Source organism: Anabrus simplex, chromosome 6 (genome assembly GCF_040414725.1).
Source record: "Anabrus simplex isolate iqAnaSimp1 chromosome 6, ASM4041472v1, whole genome shotgun sequence".
NCBI classification, from domain to species: Eukaryota; Metazoa; Arthropoda; class Insecta; order Orthoptera; family Tettigoniidae; genus Anabrus; species Anabrus simplex.
Genome location: NC_090270.1, coordinates 130,060,211 through 130,085,415, shown reverse-complemented (window position 1 = coordinate 130,085,415; position 25,205 = coordinate 130,060,211). Strand labels below are relative to the sequence as shown.

General features: G+C 42.7%; 1 protein-coding gene across 3 annotated transcripts in view; it reads left to right on the top strand.

Annotated features, from left to right (window-relative positions):
• Window positions 1-25,205, top strand: part of Pde9 (phosphodiesterase 9) — a 1,237,973-nt gene that overhangs the window by 255,807 nt on the left and 956,961 nt on the right. The window lies entirely within an intron of this gene.

The following is a 25,205-nucleotide window of genomic DNA, read 5'->3' as shown; positions in this document are numbered from 1 at the left end:
ATCGAAACTGGATCATGAATGAATGGAGGCATGTGCTCTTCACAGATGAATCCCGCTTCAGTTGTCAGAACGATTCCCTTCGCACATTAATCTGGATAGGACCGGATAGCTGATACAACCACAGGAACATCGTGGAGCGGGACCAGTATGGTGGTGGTGGCATCATTGTGTGGAGTGGCATCGTGTTAAATGGCGGTACGGACCTGCACATTTTCATGGGTGGTCCGAGTAACACCGTAAACGCTCGGAGATACAGGGATGAGGTACTGAGACCACATGTTTGACTCTTCAGAGGTGCGGTTGGTCCAGACTTCCTCTTAATGGACGATAATACCCGACCGCTTCGCGCTGCTCTGATGGATGAATTTCTGGCTTGGGAAGACATTCATCGCATCGACTGGCCAGCGAGGTCTGCGGATCTGAATCCTATAGTACATGCATGGGATGCATTGTGGAAGCGAATTGCATCCCGTCGGCGTCCACCAAGGACCCTCCAACACCTTCGCATTGCCCTTTCGGAGGAATGGGATCGACTGCCAGAAGAGCTCTTGGATCATGTGATAGAGAGCATGCCACGTCGCTGCGAAGCATGTGTGGCCGTTAGGGGTATCCATACACCCTATTAACAGCAAATTTTGTTCTGGAAAACATTGCCAAGTTTTGTTAGTTGTTGTCAAATTTCTACCTTAGATATCAGAACCTTTCTGACACTGTGTTTTGGACGAGTTGTGTGACGTACGGTGTGTGAGTCAGCTTCCGTTTGTTCAGCAATCTGTATGACATTCCTATCAGGCGGTATGGCCTCGTTTAGTGATTATGCTTAACTTTTGGGCACTAGTGTACTATGAGTTCACCTACCATAGTTTACATCGATCATCCACTGAAATGTATAAAGTGACAGGGAGGGATTCAGTTCAGCGAAAATGCAGTAAGCAGTTTGTCCTATGCCGATGGCTTGGTCTTATGTCAGACTATGCTGAAAGCCTGCAGTCTAATATCTTGGAACTTGAAAATAGGTGCAATGAATACGATATGAAAATTAGCCTTTCAAAAACTAAAGTGATGTCAGTAGTGAAAAACCTAAGAGAACTGAATGGTGAGCTGGGAATACAAAAGTGGAACAGTCATTTGAAGTATTTAGGATGTATAATCTGCCAGGATGGTAGTATAGTGAGAGAGACTGAATCAAGGTTCAGCGAAACTAATGAAGTGAGCTCACAGTTACGATCAACAGAATTCTGTTAGAAGGAAGACAGCTCCTGGACGAAACTATCTTCACACCGGTCTGTTTTCAGACCAACTTTGCTGTGTGGATGTGAAAGCTGGGTGGATTCATCATTTCTTATTCGTAAATTAGAAGTAACAGATATGAAAGATGCGAGAATTATTGCTGGTACAAACATGTGGGAACAGTGGCAGGAGGATACTCGGAACGAGGAGATAAAGGCTAAGTTAAGAATGAACTCGATGGATGAAATGCTGCTCATATACTGGTCTCGGTGGTGAGGTCATGTGACGCGAATGGTGGAGGTTAGGTTACCTATGACGACAATGGACTCTGACGTGCAGGGTAAGAGCAGTAGAGGGAGACCAAGGCGATAATGGTTAGACAGGAGGTGTGAAACAAACGTTGTCTCAGAGCTAGTTAAAAATATAGGATTGTGGAAGAGTTTATTAAATTCACAGAAGCTTGCAGACTGAACGCACCGAGCTCGATAGCTGCAGTCGCTTAAGTGCGGCCAGTATCCAGTATTCGGGAGATAAAAGGTTCGAACCCCACTGTCGGCAGCCCTGAAAGTGGTTTTCCGTGGTTTCCCATTTTCACACCAGGCAAATGCTGGGGCTGTACCTTAATGAAGGCCACGGCCGCTTCCTTCCCACTCCTAGCCCTTTCCTGTCCCATCGTCGCCGTAAGACCTATCTGTGTCGGTGCGACGTAAAACAACTAGCAGACTGAACGCTGAAAGGCGTAACAGTCTGTAATAAAGATGTAGGTATGTAAATGATACAGTCAATCAGATAACCTTCGGTACATAAGTCGATGGCTTTCGTTTTCAGACTGATTTTTCCACGCAGAAATGTGTACTCAACTGAAGATCAGGATATCTTAATTTCCAAATGACGTAGCAAAGTCAGCAAGAACAGCAAAAGTATTGTTTTGGAAGGAATCATTTCGTGGGAAATTAGAAATACCACCATTTTCATCTTCTTTTAATACGTACGAGTAAAATTTGTACTGTAAGGCTTACCGACTGTAGAATACAGATTTAACCGTTCGTTTGAAAGAGGAAATGATGTAGACTGATGGTCGCATACGGTCTTGAATGAGAGATCAGGAACTGTCTGGTCAAGCCATGCCATTCATCAAGTGCCTAGTTGGTATCTCCATACGTGGACAATATGCATTTCAATGTTGTACTTTGCTCATGATTTCTTTTGTTTCCCAAGCCTGTCAAATTTTGGGCCAGTAATAATATAACAGTTAGCGTCGTCATTCCCGCGCCATTGAGGCCGGTTCGAAGCTTGGCTCGGTTAGAATGTCACTTGAAGTGTAGCATAACAGAATGTTGTTTTCCCAGATTTGTTGGTAATAAATCTTACAGCGTTGAGCACAAGCTCTCGCGTACTAATATTACATTTTTGTTATGTCAGGAAAGGTTCTAGGAATTCATTTTGATCTGAAATGAGCATTTAAAACACACGTTGATAAAACCGCAGCTAGTGCACATCAAGTGATGAATAATAATAATAATAATAATAATAATAATAATAATAATAATAATAATAATAATAATATATTATATTATATTATATATGATATATACTATGTAATATATATTATTGTTATTATTAATATTGTTTAACGTCCCTTTAGCAATTGTAGATTTTGAGATAATTTTGTTCTAAATGTGTTTTTTGAAATGCCAGAAGCCATCGACGCGTAATTTTTACGACTCATTTATATATTTCCGTGTTTGATTTTGGAAAATTAACTCCATATTTAATTCCCGGTCCTAGGATTTTTCCCATTGTTTTACGTTCTTTCATTTCTAATTGTCCTTTTAGTGTTTTGTGTTGGAGATCGAAAAGTTTCTGATGTGTAGAGTTTCGGGTTTGATTAACTTACTGTAGCATAGTGTCGGATTTTACAGTTCCAGGAGTGATTTATTGTTGTTGTATTTTTTGTTAACCGAAGTGCGGTCTCTATTTTCTGGAGTCGCGATTCAATATATATAGACTATATATTACAATTTTCAGTAATCCGTTCGTCTATATAGTTACATTCTTACACTCGAGGGATGTGGTTGGAGCCAGTTTGGAGTTCAGATGGTGCAGTTTTGATATCTGTCACAATTTTTGTGTTTTCAAATGAAATTTTAACCCAATTTTTGCTGCTTGTTCTTGCAGGAGTTCAAGTTGGTTTTGTGCATCGGGGATGTCTTTGGCAATTAATGCCATGCCGTATGCAAATGCTAACCACTCCAATTATATGCCTTTATGTTTTGGTCTGATTCGGTGTATTAGTGCACTTGCTTTTCGCCATTCTCTTATAAAAATTTCAAGCGTACAATTAAAAAGACTAATAGAGATAATCCATATCCTTGTTGTACTCCCTGTGTCTATTGGAAATTCTCTGCTCGATTCTTCCATAAATGTTACCTTAGTTTTGTTCCCTATGAGTGTTTCTTTTACGATAATTGTTGTCTTTTGATTTTGTTCAAATTATGTTAGTAATTCGAGAATATATTCTCGGTCTGTGATGGCATGTGCGTTATTGAAGTCGGCAAATGTGATGACATAACATTTGTTCGACGTATTGCGCAAATATTTAATATTTTTTTCTTAAGAAAGGCCTTTCTTGCTTGTGTTAGTCTGGATTTTATGCCATCCTTCTGCCATCATTAGTTACTGGAATTCTTATCCTTCTGCCGCTTTTCCCATACCAGTGGGGTCGCAGGCACGAGCTGCGTAGCACATGTGGATTTGGCCCTGTTTTACGGCCGGATGCCCTTCCTGACGCCAACCCTGTATGGAGGGACATAATCACTATTGCGTGTTTCTGTGGTGGTTGGTAATGTGGTGTGCTGTCTGAATATGAAGTGGAGAGTATTGGTACATACACAAACACCCAGTCCCCGAGCCAGAAGAATTAATCAGAAGCGATTAAAATCCTCGACCCGGCCGGGAATCGAACTCGGGACCCTCTGAACTGAAGGGCAGTACCCTGACCATTCAGCCAAGAAGTCGGTCATGATTAGCTATTCTACTACCCAAGTAAAAAAAATAATCTACTCCCTTTAAGACTTCATTTCCTGATCTAATATTTCCTGCATTACCTGACTTCGTTCGATTGTACTCCCTTACAGCTCTCCATTTTCAGATATCATGTTTTAAGTTCTAGGTATTCTAAAACAATAAAGACTACTACTGTTGTAGGCTACTCACTTCTTCGTGATATGACCCGTTCACAAATATTTATACATTCTGCCACATAAATTACATTGTATGATATACTGGTCCACAACTGAAGTAGAAAGTTCCAAAATAGATTTAAGATTGTTTTTCGTTTTTGCTGAGTGAATTTTACTGATCAAGATGACACAGTCGCTTAGCAGTGGTTGGTAATCCAGTTAATGTTCTTATGATGTTTCATTGATGTAATCTTGTCTTACGAAAGTAAGCGTGGTTATAACTTATATGAAATAAACATACGATTAAGTTATTATAAAACCGATAATACTAATAATGGTGGCAATAATTAATAAACAAAAGCTGATTAGGAACGGAGAGTGGTAGCAAGTTCAACGAATATGTGAATTGTTGCATAGAAAGAGATTATCAGTCACAGCTGTGAGCTTGCATCCGGCAGATAGTGGGTTCGAACCCCACTGTCGGCACTCCTGAAGATGGTTTTCCGCGGTTTCCCATTTTCACACCAGGCAAATGCTGGGGCTGTATCTTAATTAAGGCCACGGCCGCTTCCTTCTCACTCTTAGGCCTTTCCTATCCTATCGTCGGCATAAGACCTATCTGTGTCGGTGCGACGTAAAGCCAATTGTAATGAATTTCCTGTCTGGAATGTTTATCACTTTGTTTCTTAGGAAACAGGAAATCAGTCCAACGCTTCCTTTTGTTGTGATTTGTGATCAGGTTGTGAGCGTTTTGTAAAGGAAGGGCATATAATATACCAGACTGATGAGTATCATAGTACTTCAAGGAGCTTTCCTCTTGACCTGCTGTGACAGGGGAATGACACGATGAACATGATTAGAGGAAAATGTTTATTTTAAATATCGTTTTCATGCCTGTTCTGTATCTTCAGACTATAAAATGTCCGACTCGTTGGCTTAATTGTCAGCGTACTGGCCTTCGGTTCAGAGGGTCCCGGGTTCGATTCCCGGCTGGGTCGGGGGTTTGAACCTTCGTTGGTTAATTCCAGTGCCCCGGAGGCTGGGTGTTTGTGCTGTCTCCAACATCCCTGCAACTCAAACATAACACTATCCTTCACCACAATAACACGCAGTTATGTACACATCGCAGATGCCGCCCACCCTCATCGGAGAGTCTGTCTTATAAGGGCTGCACTCTGCTAGAAATAGCCACATGAAATTATTATAGACTATAAAATGATTTAATCTGAAAATATATCCCGTATTTTTTTCAAACATACATAGCTTGTTCAGAAACTGAGTGGTTATAGGTAATAAATAATGAAGTTACTCACATTTGACCTCATTATTAAAATATAGAACATCATTCCAAGATCTAAGAATATCCTAAAATCTTATTTTCAAAATAAGATTCAAGACTAATTTCATATCACCTAATACAGTAGATCTCCATTTGGGCTTCTGCTGCGGGGGGGGGGGGGGGCACAAACATTGTATGTTAAATTCAGGAAATCTCTTAAGAGTAATCCTATTGGATGTCCTCTATTTGGTGACAACCATCTTTACACATTTGTAGTAATTGCCAGGAATACAGATAGTTTTATTTTAGAACTTCGCTGAAATGGACTAATGCCCTCTTTAAGGAACGAATTCAATGAGTTTCAACGCAGATGGTCTGAGTTCGATCACCAGCTAGACTGGAAATTTTGACCATGTCTGATTCATTCTTCTAGCACAGGGTCTAGGTTTTCGTGTTTTCGTTAATACACATCTCGTAATTTACACACAGAACACCTCCATGCCAAACCCCACTGAACATACAGTAGTAAAAATCATCTCTCTGCAGAGGGTGAGATTCCGACCGCAAAACTGAATCACTCCCAGTATTTTAATAACGAAAACAAGCACGTTCACAAGTCTGGAATTCATAATACTGATTAATTTTACAGTACTTCCATATTTGTTAAATATTAATCTGTGTACATTTGATCTGCGTAGAAAGTTGCCCACTCGCTTCTCGTGCCGAACGTTTTATGGAATCGAATCAGTCACAGTCGGTTGGAATTTAAGACTTAAAGCGTAAAAATTAACGTTTCAGTAGACTTACTGGCATATTGAGAGACAATTTTCCGTTATTATAGCGTTTTATAAGACCAATAGCATTAGAAAGAATTTCAAGCAAATTTATTTATTTATTTATTTATTTATTTATTTATTTATTTATTTATTTATTTATTTATTTATTTATTTATTTATTTATTTATTTATTTATTTATTTATTTATTTATTACTGGTGTGTCATATTTAATGTACTTAGATGGTGGCTAATACAAGAATGGAACCCGGACATAAAAAAGAAAACCACATTCGTCTTTGCGAGTAGTCTGTTTTTGGAATTAGAACATGTTCAAACCTGAGTTCCGATTCGCGGAGGAGGACGACGGGGAGGATAAATCTAAATTTCATTAGCGCAATGATATGGCTCCTTGGCTGAACGGTCGGCTAGTGCTCTTCGGTTCATAGGGCCCCAGGTTCGATTCTTGACTGGGTCGGAAATGGTTAATTCCATTGTCCGGAGGACTGAGTGTTTGTACTGTCCCCAACATCCTTGCAACTGGCTGTCTCTGTGGATCAGTGGTAGTGTCGGTTTCCAGATACTAAGAAAGCGGGTTCAAACCTGGCAGATGTAGTCGGATCTTTAAAGGACTGGAAAAAGTCAACACTCCATATTGTACGATGTCGGCTGGTGACACATTTGTTCACCCGAGAAAATTAATTAACTCAGCCATAGACAGTCTACTCCGACATCTAGTAGGCCTAGAGCAAGGTACGTAGAATGCAAGGTAGGGATCACGAGAGAGGTGCGCAGTAGCAAGCAGAGCTGTGACGTCACGCAGGACCCTCGCGTTGAATCTGCTCTGAATGAGGTAGAGGTAGTTCGAATAAGAATCACTGTACACGCAGAAGCCAGGTGCTAATTATACACGATAGTAACATATTTGTGGTGTATAAGAAACCGTGTGTGTTTATTTTATGTGATAAAACGTAAAAAGCAGTAATAGTGTACACTTTTCAGTATGCTTTGTCATGCCATTGCAGGCTGCACAAATCATAACAGGCACGCGAAGGAACGAAACATACACTTCCATGTATTCCCTAAAGCCACTGAGTAAATGAATGGTGACAGAAGTAATCAAGACATTAGCGAAACCTATCTTTCTCAGCTTCGAGGGTTCGGAGGGCTTTATGACCATCCTCTGCCGACAGCTGTGACGCGAAAGGTGAGATCATTGCTTCTTAGCCTCAATGCTTCCAAGGCGATAAGAAATTCCAACTGTTCTTCGAAAGATTATGAAACAATACGCCCAAATATGTTACATGCTACTGATGAACTCGATCAAAACTCGGATATCGTGTGCCAGTCTAAGGCCAGCGTTGAGCCCACAACATCCTATTATTTACCGGAGGATGAGCAAGGATTCGTTAAAGCCCTTGAAGAACTAGTAAAACAGCTCGAGGACAGTCGCGAAACCAAGGATCGTGATGAGCTGCTTGAAAACTTCACTGGCTATATTGTAGATTTTAGGGTAAAGAAGAAGAACCTCGATATAGAAAACAATTACGGAGAGAAAACAGGTCAAACTACAAGGGGTGGAGATTAGATTTCAAAAAGAGGTCCATTTTTTTTGCAAGATGCTTTACGTCGCACCTACAAAGATAGGCCTTATGGCGACGATTGGACAGGAAAGGGCTAGGAGTGGGAAGGAAGCGTCCGTGGCCTTAATTAAGGTACAGCCCCAGCATTTGCTTGGTGTGGAAATGGGAAACCACGGAAAACCATCTTCAGGGCTGCCAACAGTGGTGTTCGAACCCACTATCTCCCGAATACTGAATACTGGCCGCACTTAAGCGACTGCAGTTATCAAGCTCGGTAGTTTCAATTTTACCACGGGAAAGAACTGAAAGAGGGTTCTAACATCATCACAAACCTTACGGATATCCTTAAGAAGGAATTTCCCGAAATTTATGAGTTTGCAAGTTGCTTCGAGAGAAGCCGTTCTTTTATTCGAATGGGCGCTTTAAACAAAAACATTCAAGAGACCGGCTTTCAGGTAATAATATACCGATATAGAAAGAAGAAAAGCAAAGAAATTCCATTGATGCTAGGAATAACTGTGTTTGATATATTTTTTTTTTTGAATATCAGCATTATTCTTTGTGTATAACAAACCTGTTATTTTTTTATGAAAGGCAATTTATTATGTTTTATATGAAACCAGTGCTAAGAATGTTAATATGCAGGCTCATTAATTTATATGGCTTATCAAATGTTAACGTGGAATTTGTCAGTTCCTGGCACTTGGAGAACATTTACTGTACTGTTTGTGTTGTGGACAGTTTCCTAACATTTGCTGTTTGTGTTGTTGACAGTGTATATAGTTTCCCAATATTGCTTGTAACAACGGACATATTTCTTGCAGTCATCAGACTTTAATGTTCGCGTCTGTAACTGTAAAAATTAGAGCCCCTTGTTATTGTTATCATAGGTGTTGAGAACATAAACATATGGAATGATCATTCCACTGCGATCACAGTCTTAGCATTGTTACAACCTTTTATACAGATCGAAATACTTCAGAAATGCAGCTGGATTCACACTGTATTTTTTGATCTCCTATTATTACTCTACTGTAATAGTGAAGTGCAATGCCTTTTGTGAGGTGATGTTAAAATATCAATGAACTTCTCTTATTTCTAACTTGTGGCCAAAACAGAATAGCTTACAGCTGTGTATTAGCCTACCTCATGCAGAACACAAGGCGCTGAGGGTTCACGTGACGTCATCGACGGCCAAGCGTGGTGGGGAGACCTGCGCGTGATCCCTGCCTCTTACTCAAACTACCTTGGCCTAGAGTAAAAAGGAACGTCGAAATTGACGAGCAGACAGCCAGATGACGTCAAACTAAAATGTCCGCACCGATGTCGCCCACCGTCGTCGGAGGGTCTACCTTACAAGGCTAGAAATAATCACAGGAAATTATGATTACTTACAATGCTGCTTGGTTTGATATTTACAAGTATTGTATTTATTGAAATTTGAAGTGAGTTTACACATCTTGGGCCAGAAAAAGTTACGAGAATTATGGACATGAAATATAAGATTGACTTACGATTAAGACAAGTAGTTTCATTTCTCACTTTATATGTAACGAGCGTAATCCGCTCTTCTCAACAACTGTATTGCATTCCGATGCTAGGGGTCATGTTTTTGGTAATGGGACATTTCGAGAAGGTTCTAATATCGATTACTGAGTTGAACAGCCAGTTAGCGGTTTCAGTCTTAGCTCAGCCCGGTTGTAATTGAAAGTGCTCAAATTCGCTAGCCTTGTGCGGGTAGAACGAACTGGTAGTAGTCAGGCTGGGTGGGGAAAAGCTGCCAGAGGTGAAACATTTCCCTTACCTTGGCAGCTTGCTTTAATCTAACGGAAGAGGCGAAATGAACATAAGCAGAAGAACACAAGCCAAGTAAGCCTTTTATAAGAAAATATTATAGCTGATATTTAAGGCAACTCGCACAGATGTTCGCAAGAAATACATCAAAATATTTGTATGGAGTGTTGGACTTCATGAGTCAGAAAGCTGGACTCTCATGGAGAGCAATAAGAAAGAAAATTGAGGCCTTCGAACTGTGATGCTGGCGCCACATGCTAGAAAATACCCTGGACCAGTAGGGTAAGCACTGAAGACGTGCTGAAATGTTTGAATGAAAAATACTAGCTGGTAAAAAGATAAGAATGTAGAAGGAATAGTTTCATAGGTCACCTGCTGAGATATTCAACCTGGTGCACCAATCTGATGAAGTGAAGGATGGAGGTCAAACGTAGAAGAGGAAACAAAGACAAGAATTTATACAGACATCAAGAATGGGCAACCGTACACATCTGTAAGTAAGCACTAGAGAGAATACCTCTATCCATGTAAGGTTGAGGGGTTAAAGAAGTGCCAATAGATTTATCGACAGATTAAAAAAAAATTACTGGGAAAAATTCCGTAAAACCACAATAGCAGTAAATGACGTGAAACGATCAATATTTTTGAAATCCATCTCCGTATGGGCCATAATGACCCATGGGGGAGTGGAAGGTAAAGACTTCCACTTAACATAACTTCAGCATCAAGTGGAACAGAATGTTTAGCTTTGTGACCGGACACATTTGCCTCCAGTAATTAACCTGATAGACTACATTTTTACCGGGTGATTTGGCCGTCCGGTTCGGGGCGCGCAGCTGTGAGCTTGCATCCGGGAGATAGTGAATTCGAATCCCGCTGTCGGCAGCCCTGAAGATGGTTTTCCGTGGTTTCCCATTTTCACACCTGGCAAATGCTGGATCTGTGCCTTAATTAAGGCCACGGTCGCTTCCTTCCAACTCCTAGGCATTTAGTATCCCATCGTCGCCATAAGACCTACCTGTATCGGTGCGACGTAAAGCCACTAGCAAAAAAAATGACTACTTTTTAATAAGTTGCTTTACTTCGCACCGACACAGATAGCTCTTGTGGCCGTAATTAAGGAACAACTATCTCCCGAATCCAAACTCACCGTTTCGTGCGCCTAACCGCAGGGCCAACTCGCTCGGTTGATAGACAATTCATTTTTGGTTTAGGCTGAGTGATCTTAAGGGCCATGAGTCGTTCTAGAAATGGAAATCTCTCTTCTTAATTATTTCGACTGACGGGGAATCGAACCCACGTCTTTCCGGGTGAACCGAGTACGGCTGTATCGCCTCGGCTAGGCAGCCCCCATTAATATCATAATAATAATATTATTATGGGCACGCAACTGTGAGCTTGCATTCGGGAGATAGTGGGTTCGAACCCCAATTTTGGCAACCCTGAAGATGTTTTTTCTGTGGTTTCTTATTTTCACACCTAATTTAGGGCTACGGCCGCTTCCTTCCCACATCTATCCCATCGTCGTCACAAGGGCTATCTGTGTCGGTCTGACGGAAAACAAATTGTAAACATTTATATTATTATTTAAATAATGTTTTTAACAGTTATTAAATATTATATATTATTTTAACGAAATTTAATATCATGTTTTGATTACCAGCAATTGCAAATGTAGGTGTGTGGGGTTTGAAGACTGGCGCCGGATATGTCCACTCATCTCGTGTTGTCGGTTTCACGTGGAGATCTCTGTCCGGGGCGGAACGGCCTCAGCCAAGGTCGGCCGCCAACGGGACCTCAAGGCCAGAACAGAACATCCAGCAAGTAGAGCAGGCGGCGCCAGGCTTCCTTTCCTGGGAGCTGTTCCACCTGCTGAGCTGGTCCTAGTCAAGCTCCTGGAATGTCCCGGAAAATATGACTCGCATGCATCCTCTTTCCTACCAGACAGTATGTCCAATTTATCTTCTTCTTCTTCTTCTTCTTCTTCTTCTTCTTCTTCTTCTTCGTGTACGGATCGCTAAGAACCACGCAGAATCATCAGCACTTGGGTTTCCTTCTAGCGCAGTATTCCTTCATCCAGAGCAAGTGGATGTACTTCCGTTGTTCTGACAATTTGTGTCGTGTGGTCCTTCTTTTTCTTCTCCTTTTCGAAAGATTGAGTAATTTTCGTGGTTGCATTTCGTTCCTGTGGATTTGGCGATTCTGTTTCTTGAAGGTCTTCTTCTCTTTGTTTACAGCAATCAGGTCTAGTAGTTTTAATTTCAGGAATGTATGGATTATTTTGATACTCTGTTTGGGTCCATTCTATCTAGATGTCTCAGAAAATGGATTCTTCGCATGCGTATTGCCTCTGTAATTTTCGGAATTTATTTTTGGTGTTCTTAATTAGGTTTAGGGTAACGTACTCCGTCGTTGGTTCTTTGTTACTCATTTTTATCATAATTATACGCTACTAAATGTTTTCAATCCTCCCCTGAAGGGGTAGGCGGGCCTCTTGGTGACGCCGTCCCTCAGGCCCGGAGATTTGTTACGGTGAAGGAGATGTTCGGAGAAGGAGACGGGGGTGGCGGCCGTGGCCTAAACTAGGAACTGTCCCAGCATTCGCCTGAGTGCAGGAGAATGGAAAACCACGGAAAAACATTCTCAGGACAGCCGACGGTTGAGGCCAGCCATGAGGTCCAGCCCTGTCCCGTCTCCCGGACATAGAGGTGTAGAGCCACGGTAGAGCCGTGGTCACCCCTCATCTGCTCGGTTGGCCGGTCGGAGTGCAGAGCTGTTGGACGACCCACTCTACATCTACCGACTTCTCGTAATCATCGCATCGCATCGCATCAGTAAGTCATTTCATTCCCTCTCCTCAGATGAGGAGGGGGCGGGCCATCAGCTCAACGAGGAGCTCTTCAGCCATTGAAAGGGCAAGAGAGTAAATAATAATAAATATCGGTATATGTATTGTACATACAAGTAAAGGAAAAAATAATGGAGTGGCGCAAAGGCACCGCGACAACAAGTCGCACCCCAAGGAAAGACCCACAAAGCACCCACCCAAGCAGAACCCAACGAACACCATAGAATAAGAGATTGATCGTTGTATCTCGGGCGCTCAATATTGAGAAAGAGATAGTGTTCAGAGAATTACAAACAATAGTGTTTACATTGATTGCGCAGGTACAGGTTGAGGGCTCGGTAGTAGGTTATAGGGAGAAGGACAAGGGTAATGTTGCAAGATGAAATAGTAGAGGGTGGTTGTGATGTTGGTAATGGATGTGGCAAGTAAGCGAAGAAGTTCCATTATGGTGAGAGGCGGTAGTGTGAAGGGAGGTTGGGGAACAGGATGGTAGATGGCTTGCAGTGGTGGGGTGGGTGGCGGAGCTGGTCGAGGGCTAGGAGGAGGGCGATGAGAAGGAGAGCGCATGTACGGGGTGGGGAGCGAGAAGGCTCCAGTCGGTAGGTTCGCCTGTGAAGTCGGACGCCGTTAGAGATCAGTTGGTGGACGTCTTCATCGGAGGGAAGTTGGAGGCGAACCATGAATGTCGGACCATGGGCGTTGAATATTCGGTAGGCTCGCCGTGCTGGGACGCCTGTCGATTGGAGGTCGTTCAGGAGTCTTGTTCAATAAAGGCAGGGTCAACGCCACGGATGACACAGCTCGGTGATGAAATCTGGTGGCGAGCTGGAGTGGAGGAGTCTTCATTAACATGGGAGATTGGCGGAGCTGTGACGGTGGCATCCATGATGTTGGCAGGGGCTGCTGGGGACTGGGTATAGTGGCAGAGAGGGAGGTGGCAGGTGAAGACATGATAGGAAAGGGGTGACTAGACGTAATAGTGAAGGTAGAAGTGGATGGGGAAGGATGGACAGTAGTGGTGATGGTGGTGGTAGTAGTAGTAATAGTGGGCGAGGAATGATGGACGGTTAGTAGTGTTGGTGGTGGTAGTAGTAGTAATAGTGGGCGAGGAATGATGGACGGTTAGTAGTGTTGGTGGTGGTAGTAGTAGTAATAGTGGGCGAGGAATGATGGACTGTTAGTAGTGATGGTAGTAGTAGTAGGAGCGATGAGAGGGGACGTGCCAGTGATAGGGAAGTCAGGAAGGGAGACCATTTGCTGTAGAAGATGTTCAGGAGTAGTGACCGCTTCACGGATGTCACTACAGTGGAATATGCCGTCCTTGATGAAGGCCGCCGGTGCCTCTGGATAGCGGAAGAAGCCCACAATGTCTGGAGAGGGTTGACCAGAGGAAGCATCTTGAAGGCGGAGAACAGCGTGAACGGCGATTCCACGTTGGCAAAATTCCTGGCGAATGTCAGATGGCGAATAGATGGTATCCACATTCTTGATGAGGCAGGAGTAAGATGGCATGGTGAGGGGAGGCGACAGCCAACGAGGCGTCTGCCAATAGAATTATTCTTGGGTCGACTGAGGATGCGATGAGGAGAGTGCCACCCAGCCGAAAAAAGCGTGGACATGCGGAGTACCGAGGATGTTCTCGTAATTGCTGCTGCTTAAATGCTTTCATTCCCCGCCCGAAGGACGGGGCGGGCCCCCTAGATCGTGTCGCGATCTCTCGGGCCGGGAGAAGGGAAAAGAAGTAGAAGGTGTGATAGAAGAGGAAGATGGGGATAGCGATGTAAATATTCATGAGGAAGTAACGGTGGGTCTTCTTAGCTGGGGAGATGGGAACGATAGGAATTGTGCTCGAGGAGTGAAGTTTAAATGAATGTAGCAGGGTGGAAATGGAATGTGAGGAGTTGCAGAATTGTTGTGATATTGTTAAGGGAAGTGATGAGGAGTCGGATGATATCTAGCGTTGGAGGTGGTGGAGGGAAGAAGTTAGGTGGGGAAAGGCGTGGGCAAACGGGTGTACTAGGTTGGAAAGGAGGAATTGGCCGGGGGCGGCAATATGGTGGGTTGAAACGTTGGCGAATAGGTTGAGGTGGGGAGAGAGAGGGCTCAACTTTATGACGATGGCGATAGATGTAAGCTCCATTGGCAATAAGTCGTTGGACATCTTCGGCAGTTGGAAGGTGTATGCGGACCATATACGTCGGGCCGGAGGAGTTCTTGATCCGAAAGACGCGACGAACTGGGACGCCTTCGGCTTGAAGTTCCTGGAGAATCGTTCGAGCTGAGAGAGCAGGATCCACTCCGCGTATCACACAGCTGTACATGGTGTGACAGGTCGATGAGGACTGCGTGGATGGTGGTGCGGCGGAGGCTGCTGCGTCGGTGGCGTGCGTAGATGGTGGTGACGAAGGCAGTGCTGCAGCTGTAGACGGAGATGTCTCAGTGGGTTGGTTCAGGTGTTGAGGTCCTTCAGGGCTAGGGCAGACAGGGAGGAAAGAAGTCATGAGAGGAGAAGGATGGCATGTTATAACAGTTGTGACCGGGACAGAAGGATAGAGAGGGATGGAGGGCGTGCTGGTCGTTGCGATGGTAGTGGTGATGGTGGTGCTGGTGGTGGTGGCGATGGGAGTTGTGTAGAAATGAGAGGAAGATGGTTGGGACGGAGTCCACTGTGGTGGTGTTTCGTTGGCAAAGTACGAAGGACAAGATGTCACTCGGTGGATCTGGCTGTCCAAGTAGATTCCGCTGGCGAGAAAATGTGAAACGGCGTCAGCTGAGTGGAGATGTAGCAGGACCCGACGTGTAGGGACGAAGTCTTGCAGTATCCTTGAGACGCTTCGGGCTGGGACGTGTGCCATTTGGAGTTTGGCAAGTAAGTCCTGGTCAGAGAGAGCGGGATCGATGTCATGGAGCACGCAGCTGGACATGGTGCTGGGGAGGCTGACTACCAACTAGGTGTCGGCCTAATATGCTGATTGAATCGGCGGGAAGCTAAGTTATAGATGGTGAGCCACCCGGCCGAGCAAAAATGATTTGAAGGTGCGACGGAGTTCGGTGCAATCCAAATCAGAGGAGAGAGTTCCTCTCGTAATTGTTCCTTCAGTGTTGTATGGTATTGGATTTTGCAGTTCTGGTACGAGTAACAAAAACCGAGTTACCCTATTTCCATTTGATTAACAGAAAGGGAGACAGTGTAATACACGTATCATTTGAGAGATAGGTTCTTGGATAATAAATTCCCAAAGTATTAATGATTAACCCTGTCTCTCAACAAACACCTCGAAAACACAGCTGCCGAAATTCAAAGCCGCAATAGCGTATTGGAGAAGCTTTGTGGTACAACTCGGATGCTTCTGCATCAACTCTGAGGTGCCCTGCCTTAGAGCTGGTCTGCTCTACAGCTGAATACTGTGATCCAGTTTGGTTGAACAGCCCTCATGTTAAGTTAATCAACACCCAACTTAATAATTCCATGAGGTTAATCACTGGCCTAATCAAACCGATTTCTGCCTATTGACTTCCATTTCTGAGCAAGATCATGCCTCCTCATCTGCGCAGGAAAGCCGCTCTGTTTCGAGAATACAAGATGATCATAGGAAACTGGGGTCTGCCAATTCACGAAGACATATCTGACCTCGATAGGAACCGGTTAAAATCCAAATATCCACCAATGAGTTATGCCCAGATATAAATACAGTGTCATTTTGATACACATGCCCAATGGACAGAAGAACGAAGGTTGAACACCAGTCCACAGTTTTGGTCTTATTTGAAGATGAAGAGCCCCGCACTTGGTTAATCTTCCTAGGAAATCTTGGACTGCTCTTATAGCATTTGGACCAATCATGACATTTGCTCTAAATCTCTTCATAATTGCGGCAAAATCCCATCTCCTCGGTGTTACTGTGGTGTTCCCATAAGAATATTCAGCACGTAACGTCCGAATGCAAGACGGTGGCATACCAAAGAGACGTCTTATTTTCATCTGGACCGGGCGAGTTGGCCGTGAGCGTAGAGGAGCGCGGCTGTGAGCTTGCATCCGGGAGATAGTGGGTTCGAATCCCACTGTCACCAGCCCTGAATATGGTTTTCCGTGGTTTCCCATTTTCACACAAGGCAAATGTTGGGGCTGTACGTTAATTAAGGCTACGGCCGCTTCCTTTCAACTCCCAGGCCTTTCCTATCCCATCGTCGTAAAGCCCCTAGCAAAAAAAAAAATCATCTGGCAACCTCTGGAGCCCTAGAGTGGATCTACACCTTAGATCTGAGGCTATAACCCCTTCTTGTCATGTTCCACTGTAAATATTTGTACATAATACTATATTGCCATACAGTAAAAAAAATATGTACTTTTTGCAAATTGCTTTACGTCGCACCAACACAGACAGGTCTTATGGAGACGATGGGATAGGCAAGGGCTAGAAGTGGGAAGGAAGCAGCCGTGGCCTTGATTAAGGTACAGCCTTTCCTGTGAAAATGGAAAACAACAGAAAACCATCTTCATGGTTACAGACAGTGCGGTTCGAACCCACTATCTCCCGAATTCAAGTTCACAGCTACGCGCCCCTAACCGAACATTTGACTCGCTCAGTATATATAAAATATAATAATAATTAAAGACGAGACCAGGAAATGGTCTGAGGAACGTAAGATTGAATTTAGCCGGAAAATGAAGGACTACTGGGCCATCAGAAAAGCTCGAGGTACCATCAAGAAAACAGCTGCCAAACCAACCGCTAAGAACACCAATTGTGGCAAACAACGACGATGACATCAAGAAACAGCTAAAACACAAGCAGCGTGGTCCATAGATGGCCCTAACGAAAAAAAAAATGGTTGTTCAGTGAATTGTACGAGATAAACGTACACTAAATATACATATAACGTCTTGATTCGACAAGTCCACACCAGACTGGATCAGCCCCTCAGACCATCTTCAGATGCATAAAATTTGCAGTTCTCCACGAAGTGCGTTATCGTCTACCCCTCCATTCCATAGTTGTATGCAACACTTGCAATGAAACCCCATTTTCTTAACGTGCAGCCGCATCTCCCCTGTCCTGTTCGAATTCGGTTGAGACTGAACCATTCGCGTCGGGGCAAATGAAATTTCCTAACCATGAATTTTGAGTTTTAAATCAGGTGGGCTTTATAAGGTCGATTTTCACTCCTATATTCTCTCCATTTTTTGCTAATAACATTGAAGGTACCGATGGAATGAAGCTTCGTCCCTGGTGCATTCCGCTAAGTACTGTACAGGAGAGAGTTTTTGTAGGACTTTTCTTTAACATTTGCACCTTGACTCGTTTTCTTTGATGTCTGTAGAAGCTGCATTTGCTAAAACAGGCAAAAACTGAATGGGAATGTATCTGACGGAACCCGTGATAATTCTCATGGTATATTTTAGAAAGATCTCAACCATTCTTGTATGGATGAACACAATATTCAGCAGCTGAACACACAAGGCCAAGTGCAGCAGTGTGGAGTGTATTTGCATCTGCTCTCGAGCTGCTTCTACTAGTCAATGGAGAATATTTACTCTTGAATCAAGTTTCTTGGAGAGATTGGTGCAATGTTGTTTATGCGGCACGGATGTGCGATCCCACCAAATATCACCTTCAGTTTCCTGTCTACTTTCATGTTCTGCAAATGTTATGCTGTGACCTCAGTCTTATTTGGATTTGTCTCGTATCTCCATTCCTGATAGTAGTCGTTTAATACCGTAAGGCCATTTGTCAGTGCTTTCTTGCTGTTTGTGAGAGCATTTCTTTGACATATAAGTGCTAGGTCATCTGCATAGTGATTTTTTTTTCAATTGATATCTACCATGATGTGGACGTGAGGGTTTAACAAAATATTGGCAAGAACTGACACCTGAGGTGGGCCATTATTTGTTATTCTCGACTTAATAGCTTTTCCATTCAGGACAACTGCATCGCGCCTATCGGAGTGCATGTTGTTCAGTAATAATGCTATGGGATAACATGATAACGTCAACAAACTTGAGCATGAGTCCTTCTCTCCACTGCTGTGAGATCCACAAGAGCTGCAGATGATTTAAGACCATATTCCATCAGTATTGTCAGTGTTGACACCTGATCGCAGTACCGTCGTATCTTCCTAAAGACTCCCCGTTCGACTAGGACGGTTTCGTCAACGGCCGCTTAGGTACGAAAGACAACAATACTTGCCAGTAACTTGTCAAGAGTCTATAATCTGAAGCTTCAATTGTTTTTCGCCTGGGGTGAAAAATTCTGTAAGCCATTGTTTTGTTCGAGAACCTATAGCTTTCAGAAACTTTCCGTATACTCATTCAAAACCAGGAGCTTTGAGTCTTCAGCAATCCCAAGGCTATATTGAGCTCCTCATAATCAAAGTCTCGTGAAAATTCGGAGATTGGTTACAAGAGATATCTTTTCTGACGTAGTTCCTCTTTCACAGCTCATACGTGTGCTTTGTATACCTCAGATTTTAAGATTTTCACCAGTCTGGCAGCAACAGTAATAGCATTCATTGGAGGATTTCTATTTCGTAAATATGGGTCGGTACCGAGTTTCGTTGTGACGTTTCAGGTTTGACGAGTAGAATGTGCAAAATTGAATCCTTCTGTACCATTCTTCTCTTCCGCTATGAATGAGAGCTTCAAGAGATCAGCAACTGTTGCATCACTGTAGTTTATGGTAACTTATTAAGCGTACAACTCTTCACATTCTTGTGATCACCGTGGAATATTCTCACTGTAAAAACTATCGGGTATGAACTTACTTAGCATTTTTAGTGCCCAAAAATCGTCCATTATTTTATGGGATTGGAGCAATCCACCGAACAGTGTTATTAACTCCCTTTCTGAACTGGTCCAGGTCTGCATGTTCAAAGTTCCTTCCCAGTTTGTGGGGTCAAGGGCACAAATGTAATTTCTATTCCGAACTAGACGATGAGTGGTCTGTGTGGACCGTGTGGGATTTTAGTTGAGATACTATGTTCTATTTGCCTATGTAGACATTATAGGCATTCGTACTGTAGATCAGGAGAATGTTTTCCATCCCTCAGATAGGAATGTGTAGCACGGTGAAAGTGAGTTGTTTCTACGCTACAAGGGGGAAATCTCCCTTATTATAACCCATAATGAACACATTGTTAATTCTGTCTTACGAAAAGTGAGTTCATGATGATGATAGTATTTTTTTTTTTAATTTGCTTTTCGCAACTCCGACCAGAAGGTCTCATGGCGACGATGGATTAGGAAAAGGGTAGGAATGGGAATTAAGCAACCGTGGCCTTACTGTGCAGCCCCAGCAATTGCCTGGTGTGAACATGGGAAACCACGTAAAACCACTTAAGGGCTGACAACAGTGGGGTTCGAACCCACTACCTCTCTAATGCAAACTTACAGCTACGCGAGCCTAACCACAAGGCCAACTCGCTCCGTAAACGAAATAATTTGTGATTAGAACTGTGTGCTATTCACGCCCGCTCTCCACAAACTTACGGGAATGGTATGTGCCAATAACCAATAATTCAGTCAAACTTCACAACCCTTTGTGGACGCGTCAGTTGATCTGTTATTCCATATTGTACCAGGAATGCATAGGCCCTGGCACATACGAGTTATACATTTTATTTATGAGCGTACAGTTAAGTTCCGATACATGGGCAGGTGTGTGAGAGAATGTTCTGTGGCTCATTTCACATTAAGAAAACAGTATTGCTCTTACGGACCTACAACGAGTGAACATACCCCCTCTGAGACACCCATAATTTCTCGTGATTAAGGGATAGTATACTGTACTTTTTAATGTATTATGAAAGATAAAAAGGATGAGGCATTTTTGCCCGTGAGATATTAAAATAACTATATAACATTTTATTTTTTATAAATACATTCGTAGGGAGGAAGTACAATGGCGGGAACAGCCACCGCTTCATTGCCTCGCTTCATTTGCCTTCTATGTTGCTCTGGTACAAGCATCTGTGAACCTCGGGCAGATCACTTCTCTAGTTAAGTTCTTTATTGCATGTGTGTTTTTAGGCTGAAAATCAGTGCGTACTGGTCTTGTGTGCCTATTTGTGTGATATCTTTCTTTTAACATTAACACCGTGATTTCTTTTGTAGAGATGTCGTTTACGGTATTTATTTGTTGCGTGTGTTTTTCAGCCTTTATATCAGTGTAGACGCCTAATCGTATTCTTTTGAGTGAATGTTATATGATTAGCCTACGTGTGTGATTTCTTTCTTTTAACATTAATAGTGATCATTAATAGTGATTTATTTGCGTTATGGGTGAGAAGGTCCATAAAAATAAACAGGGAGAGGTACTGAGGAAGAAACAAAAGCAAACTGTGCTTAACGTACTTAATTACCTTTCTCGAAAGAATCCAGATAAAAGTCTCAGCTGGGCGGTTAAAGAAACTGCTGAAGCAACAGGCATTTCTGAGAGGACTGTTTATAAAGTGCGATCAGCAGCCACTACAGGACCTTTGGCTTCTCCGATTAAAACAAGAGACCGTAAAGCACCACGGAAAGACAGCAGGTCAGTCAAGTTCAATGATTTTGTTCGCAGTGGTGTAAGGCGTAAGGTGCACAAGTTTTTCCTTAAAAACCAACCTCCAACCTTACAGCAAGTCCTACAGTCTGTGAAGAATGATAAAGACCTTCCCTAGTTCAAAAGAACAACTTTGTATCGTTTGTTGAGAGACATGGGTTTCCAGTACGAAAGGAAAGGAAATTCAGCTCGTTTGACGGAAAGAGAGGACATTATATCTTGGCGTCACAAGTATCTGTCAACAGTTAAGAAATATCGAGGCGAGGGAAGGAACATATTTTACACTGATTAGTCTTGGATTAACACAGGACACACTGTTGGGAAATAATGGAAAGATAAGACCATTTCAACTCCACGGGATGCTTTTCTGTCAGAACCATCTTGCGGTCTGAAGTCACCTACAGGTCGTAGTCCACGGTTCGCGTTAGTTCATGCCGGTAACGAGAATGGGTTCGTGCCGGGGGCGAAGTACGTGTTTCAGTGCAAGAAGAATACCGCAGATGCTCACGACGAAATGGACGGTGATTGTTATGAGGACTATTTTAAAGAACGTCTAGTTACGAACCTGCCGCCAAACTCCGTTATTATTCTTGACAATGCCTCCTATCATAGCCGCAAGAAAGAAGCTCGCCTACGAAGGCATGGAGAAAAGAGAACTTGCGGTCATGGCTTCGAGAACGTGGTGTAGTGTATGATGAGAACATACTGAAAACAGACTTGATGGCCCTCGTAAACAGTGTGCGATGGAAATACGATCGCCACAGAATCGATGAAATGGCAAGAGAAAGTGGTGTCACGGTTCTTTGTTTACCACCATACCATTGTGAGTTGAATCCTATTGAACTTGTTTGGGCGCAAGTGAAGCACAATGTTGCTATGAACAACACCACGTTCAAAACAAGGGAGATAGAAAGACTCATCGATGAAGGTTTCCTACGCGTGTCTACTGAAAACTGGGCCAACTACGTGAAACACGTGAAAAATATTGAAGCGGACATGTGGAAATCTGATTTGATCCAGGACGAAATGGAACCCTTCACCATTGCTGTCGGCAGTGCGTCCGATTCAGATTGATAGAGGACTTCAACCTGCAGCGGCAAGGAAGTAACATTCGGTGAGTACCATAAAGTTGTTGTCTAATGGCAGATATTTTACTTTGGTTGTATATTGCATAGTATTTGTATGTGTTCTGTTATTTTCGTACTGTACAGAAGTTGTTACTGGAGATTTTGATACAGTGCTGTGCAGTGAAAAGTCATGGCATAACTTGTACCGATACAAAAATTTTCCATGTGTTTTGTTTGTCCTTGCTTTTGTTCTTTAGCTGTTCTTTCTTAAGCGCATTTAATTTACCGCTGTTTTCTTTAAGACCGCTTTTAATTTTTATTATTGTCTTTTGTTAAGCGATACGACAGCACAGTAGAACCCCGCGTTGCCTGGGGAAATTTAATAATAATTGCTGCTTTACGTCCCATTAACTACTTTTACGGATTTTGGGAACGCTGAGGTGCCGGAATTTAGTCCCGCAGGAGTTCTTTTACATGCCAGTAGATCTACCGATACGGGGCTAACGTATTTGAGCACCTTCAAATACCACTGGACTGAGCCTGAATCGAATCTGCCTGGTTGGAGTCAGAAGGCCAGCGCCTCAACAGTCTGAGCCACTCAGCCCATCTGGGGAAATTTATTAAATGCAATTAAATGCATCATTCACACTTCGAGCCCATAATAAATATTATTTGTAAATTTTCTCCGCCGGTTCCCTCACAATTCTTATGTGCCGTAGTTAACCTCTGATTCTGTACAAACCAAAAATAGCCCCTGTAAACTCACCGTCCCCTTTACTTCATACAAAAAAATTTCAACTTAGTTCATTCCGCTTGTTATCTTGAAGTTAAATATTGAATTTCACAGATGTATATGCCGCCGTTACCCCGTGATAGTGTTGCCCAGAGCCGTTCGATATGGCAACCCTGTTGTCATAAGAGCAATACTGTTTTCTTAACGTGGAATGAACCATAGTTCTCACTGCGCTGTGTGAGGGAGAGCTCAAGTCGAGCAAGGTCAAGTGACGTCACCAGTGCCTGTAGCTTCACTCCCCCTCAGAATTCTCTCGAAAATGATTTCATGAACTTTTTAACGCCTGGATCAATTAACATGAGACCAGCGCTGAATTGTAGCCAATATTCTGGAAGTGAAACCCTGCAAATTTGAGATCAATCTGAGATATCATAAGTTGAAGTTTGGAAGGGATTATCACCCCCTTCATCACCTGATTCCGAGCGCTGCTCGCAGACCGGTATAAATACGTCAGTGAACCATGGTTATAGCCAGTATGTGTGTTCTGCATTTATGAAGGACAGTATGCTCCGTCGCGATCCGCGAGGACATAGTAGTGGTCACACTCGAACGCCTTGAAATAGTACGAAGACGTCGCTAGTAAAGTTTCTGCCGCGCCGCGACGAAAGAAATATTTTAAAAGTTTCTCCGACTAAATCGTCGTTAAATAGTACTCAGAAGTGTGTTAACTGAGTAAGGTAATAATAGAAATAGTGAATTGAAGTGTCAAGTCTTTCATTCATCAGTGTACGACATTGTGAACTTTGCCATTTTTACGTAATTCTGAACTGTATATTTGAACTGTGACAATATTCTAAGTCATTGCGTGTGGAGAAATAAAATCCTAATTTGAGACCATTTCAATCATTCTGAGACGTATTTCTCCTTCAATAGTATAATTGTGAACTGTATGAGACATTATTTCACTAGACATTCGTCCAATAACAGGGCTAGAATTGACTATCTTTTATGTGCATTTTCTCGATCTTTCGATGGCTACTACGAGAAACTCTGTGAACATTAAGAACTTTTTATGACTATATTAAGTAGTACAGTCTCGTGTGGTGTAAATCCAGCCATAAAATCGCCTTAATCTGCGAACAGTATTATTTCAGAGACTGTTGTAGAGATTGTCGTTAAAAACATTTTTTTCAAGTGCTTATGGCCTGTGATTATTATTCTAGGTTCGAACCTCAGACATAATTATTGACAATTATGAACTGTGACAGTGTTAAATCTTAATTCCATAAACTGTGTGTATATAAAAACTGTGTTTTCCGTAGTGAAAACGATTATACGTCCCTACTCCGTTAACCTGACTTACAAACCATACGGTAGCATGGACTGTGAATTCTAATTCAACACAGTAAAACTAATATGAGAATGGAACTGTGCATTACAACCTATGTCGGTGTATTATATCAATTCTAGTGATATTTGAGAGCTCTGTTGTGCCAACTAAACTTTCCGTGTTCCGACATCACCTCAAAGAACAACGGAAATCTTGGCAAAGTTCTGTGTGATTCTGCTGCATCGAACGTCGTTTCCAACGTGGGATTTACGTGGTTTCTTCAGTTATAGTACCCATCGAGGGACGTCGACGAGGCAGATTAACGTGGTATCTTCACTGAACGCCGCCGGTTCTGAGTTCGAGCCTCGGCTGCACGCTGCGGAATATTCCAGGCACCAAGCAGCGGTACAGCACAACACCAACACTTGTAAGCAGATTCCTGCTGATCTTCTCGTATTCTGAGTGAATAATCCTACTGACTGACTTTTAACAAAGCATTCAGTTAATTACAGTGCTCCAACAAGAGCTTCGTGTGAATTTCAGATTGTAATTTGCAATCATTCAAGAAAGGTTCATATTTTGCCTTTTGAACTGTAAATTCCTTTTTAAAACCATTCATAAACTGAATTAATTTCACATAGATGAACTTAAGGATTTGCAAATGCACTACTTTCTTTTTCAACATAAATGAACTGTAGAGACATACAGCAAGTGATCGAATATTTTCATTTAATCTATCAGCTTATTCATGACAGTGTGAGTTCATTGTATGTTCAAAATATTAGAAAGACTGTAGGTCAGCACCATTAGTTATGAACTTGATGAAATTCAAGGTGCAAAGTGAT